The sequence below is a fragment of the Lagopus leucura genome, unplaced genomic scaffold, assembly GCF_019238085.1.
Source record: "Lagopus leucura isolate 7727_CA_CO unplaced genomic scaffold, USGS_WTPT01 24702-0_obj-0_obj, whole genome shotgun sequence".
Lineage (NCBI taxonomy): Eukaryota > Metazoa > Chordata > Aves > Galliformes > Phasianidae > Lagopus > Lagopus leucura.
In genome coordinates this window covers 1-3,851 of record NW_024963205.1, presented here as the reverse complement: position 1 = coordinate 3,851, position 3,851 = coordinate 1, and the positions used below count along the sequence as shown (strand labels likewise).

The 3,851-nt window shown below is 49.7% G+C and overlaps 1 long non-coding RNA gene across 3 annotated transcripts; it reads right to left on the bottom strand.

Moving 5' to 3' along the window:
* Positions 1-94: 94 nt before the first annotated feature.
* On the bottom strand, positions 95-3,716 carry LOC122191029. 3 transcript variants are annotated; one of them, XR_006182286.1, is made up of 5 exons: positions 2,714-3,716; positions 2,139-2,195; positions 1,933-2,033; positions 1,433-1,674; positions 95-224 (listed from the first exon to the last, which is right to left on the bottom strand). It is a non-coding gene; the product is annotated as an uncharacterized LOC122191029 (long non-coding RNA). The 3 variants fall into 3 exon arrangements; XR_006182285.1 differs by lacking the exon at positions 2,714-3,716 and having other exon boundaries at positions 2,139-2,695; XR_006182287.1 differs by lacking the exon at positions 2,714-3,716 and having other exon boundaries at positions 1,433-1,650; positions 2,139-2,695.
* Between the last annotated feature and the right edge of the window lie 135 nt (positions 3,717-3,851).

The following is a 3,851-nucleotide window of genomic DNA, read 5'->3' as shown; positions in this document are numbered from 1 at the left end:
CCTTTGGTTTGGTAGGTGGGGATTGTGGAAGCAATGCCACCCCCCCCACCCCCCAATCCCACACTGTGATGGGAGATCAGGTCCTGGACCACCTGAGGACCTGAACATCCAGGAGTCTTTGGGTCCTGATGAGACGAGTCCCAGACTTCTGAGGGAATTCAGTGCTGCAGTCGCTGAGCCACTGTCAGTGGTATTTGAGAAGTTGAGGCAGTCAGGTGAAGTCCCTGGTGAGCAGAAAAAAGGCGACAGCACAGCTGTTATTACAGATAGAAAGGATGACCCTGGGAACTGCCAACATGTCAGTCTCATCTCCGTGCTGGGAAAAATCACGGAGCAGATCCCTCTGGAATTGACTCTGAAGCATGTTCCAGTGCGTCACCACCCTCTGTATGAAAAGCTTCCTCCTAATAACCAACCTAAACCTCCCGTCTCAGTTTAAAACCATTTCCCCTTGTCCTATCACAATCCACCCTCATAAACACCCGTTTCCCTTCCTGCTTATACACTCCCTACAAGTACTGGAAGGCTGCAATGAGTTCTCCCCCAAGCCTTCTCTTCTCCAAGCTGAACAAGCCCACTTCCCTCAACCTTTTCTTGTAGGAGAGCTGCTCCAACCATCTGATCATCTCAGTACCTCCTCTGGACCTGCTCCATGAGCTCCACGTCCTTCCTGTGCTGGGGGCCCCAGGCCTGGATGCAGCACTGCAAATGAAGCCTCACAAGAGCCGAGCAGATGGGGATGATCACCTCCCTCTCCCTGCTGGCTGCTCCTCTTTTAATGCAGTCCAGAACACAGCTGGCCTTCCAGGCTGCAAGCGCACTCTGCTGGCTCGTGTCCAGCTTCTCACCCACCAGGATCTGCAAATCCTTCTCTGTGGGTCTGCTCTCAAGGTGTTCTTTGCTGAGTTTGTACAAACATCTGGAATTGTCCCTTCATCAGTGACATTGACAGTGGGGTCAAGTGCACCCTAATGACACCAAGCTGTGGGGTGTGGTGACACACCAGAGGGACCTCAACAGGCTGAATAGTGGGCACTCAGCAGTGTACCTTCCTGGCCCAGAAAGCCAACCGTATGCTGGGCTCCATTCAAAGATGTGTGGTCAGTAGGCGAAGGGAGGCGGTCCTGCCCCTCTGTTCTGCGCTGTGAGACCTCACCTGGAGGTGCTGTGTCTGGATGTGGATGTCCGCAGTGCAGGACAGATGTGGAGCTGTTGGAGCACATCCAGAGAACAGCCACAAATATGAACTGAGGGATGGAATGCCTTTCCTATAAAGAGAGAGAGCTGGAGCTGCTCAGCCTGGAGAAGTGAAGGCTCCAAGGTGATCTGGTAACAGCCTTTCAATACTTGAAGGCAAGAACAAGGAAAGATTTAGCCTAGATATAAAGAAAATCTTGTACAGTGAGGGTGGTGACACAGTGGAACAGGTTACCCAGACATGTGATGGATGCCCTGTCCCTTCCAAGGTGAGGCTGGGTCAGCCTCCGGGCGACCTGATCTGGCTGTGGATGTTCCTGTTCGTTGTGTGGCAGTTGGACGAGATCACCACCAATGGTACCAGGTACTCCAGCTGGGATAATCCACATCCGTCACAGAGCCTCTCTGGGCCAGTCCCAGTATTCAGCAGACCAGGGGCTTCACTTCATCACGCTGTTGGGGACCAGAGCTGCAGAGCTATTGAATGCAGGCCAGGGGGTGGGAGGAAGAGGAATTGGGATTTGGGTGTCATACAGATTAGGAAACTAACAGCATCTCCAGACAATTAGGATGGAGATATCTGGGGTGATGCTGAGTACAGCAGTCCAAAAGAGGACAATCCTTGGCTTTCTATAAAGATGAAGATTTATTACACCTAAGGGTGCACAGAATGCCCTTAAACAACTCTGCATGGTTGGAAGCAGTGCATAACAGCCCTGAAATAAAGAAAGTTACCCCATTCCAAAGATGAACGCTCAGCTGACACTGCCAAGGAAGTAGTCTCCAGGTACAGATGCTGCCCTTATGGCTTCCACCCCTTAAAAGTGGTCAGGATACTAAAAAGTAAAAAAATATAATTTAAAAAAAAAAAAAAAAGGGGAGATTGCAGCCCTGAAGTGAAGAAGAAACCACTTACACCCTTCTCAAAGGCCAAAACTCACCCCTGCTCCACAGGAGACAGTCTCCAGAGATCAACATTACCCTTACATCTGTCAGCACTTAAATGTGGTCAGGATGCCCAAAAAAAAAACAAAAGGGAAAGGTCACAACCCTAAAATAAGAAGGAATCACTCATCCTTTCTCAAGGACCAGACCTCACCCCACACTCCCAAGGAGACAGCCTCTAAAGACAGATACCACCTTAAAGGCTGCCAGCCCTTAAGTGGGGTCAGGATCCTCCCAAAAACAAGATATTGCAACCCTGGAATAAAGAATCACTCACCCTGTTTCAAGGGTTCACCCCACACTCTAAAGGAAGTAGTCTCCAGGTGCAGTTGCTGCTCTTTCTGCTGACAGACCTTAAATGTGGTCAGGAGCCCCCCAGAAAGTGAAATTACAATCCACCAATAAAAAAGAAATCAATGACCCCATTACAAAAATAAACACTCAGCCCACACCCCAAAGGAAGCAGTCTCCATACAGAGATGCTACCCTTACAACTTTCAGCCCTTAAAAGCAGTCAGGATCCCCAAAAACAGAAAAACAAGAGCCCTACAATAAAGCATCAATCACTCACCCCATTCCAAAGAGCAGAACTCACTCCCAACACTCCCAAGGAGGCAGTTCCCAAGCAGAATGCTGCCCTTGCTGTTCCCAGCCCTTAAATATGGGCAGGGAGGGGTGGAGCCAAGCTCAGCCCTATCCGGTCCCACAGGTAAATTGCTTCCACCTGTGCTGGCAGGGCTGGCCACACCCCTCACCAGGTGCTCAATCACTGCTTCAGACTGTAAACAACAACAACAAAAAAGACTAATTACAAGCAGGTGATTGGATCTGCCTGTCCGGCAAGGGGAGTTTGATCAAAGGATGAGCAACAATGGCATGCATATTTTGATTGAAGTCTGTCCTCAAAAGCATTCAGTAAAATTTCTAATAGATAGGGGAGCACAAATTTCAGTACTGGTACAGCACACAAATTTCAGTACTGATACAGCAAGATGCTGAAAAGCTGTGTGTGCAGCCTGGATGGCAGAGTTGAGATCACCGGTGTGATCGGAGCGAGCGCTGTTTGCCAAACTAGTGGGGACAGCTTGTGGCTCTCCAGTGAGAAACGTGTCGCCTACTTTCTTTGTAATTAAAGCCCATTGTGAAAACAATTCAGGATTTGACATAATCAGTGGGTGAACCTAGCACCTGCCTGTATGGCAGTGTGTGGCCTTTTGGGTCAAGTTTCAATCCCAGACTCCAAAGAAATAGGGAGGCTGCAGCGTGTGCACTTTATGCAGCCCCTGTGCTCCCTGAATCAGGGGTCGCTAACGTACCACTATACCCCATTTCTGCTGCAGCATGATGTGGGATTTCTGAACTCACAGCAGGTTTGGAGAAAAGACAAATTGTTTCCAGAACAGACTCCCCACATAACTCATTGTCATCTGGTTCGGAAACCAGATGGAAGGTGGTGATTAACAATCGATTATCGGTGTCTGAAAGCTTATACAGCCCTGCTAGGAGCTGCTGTCCCAAACCTTGCTTACTTGGCAAGCAAGTTGGGGTGATGCCATGGAGTGATGCTGGGATGACACTGGTGTGAAGTTGTGGACTGAGCCTGGAGAGTGACGCTGGGGGGTGATGCTGGGGTATTGCGGGTTGGGGGGGGGGGGAAATCAGAGAGAGAGAGATACTCGATGGAGACACTGGGGTGACTTAGTGTGATG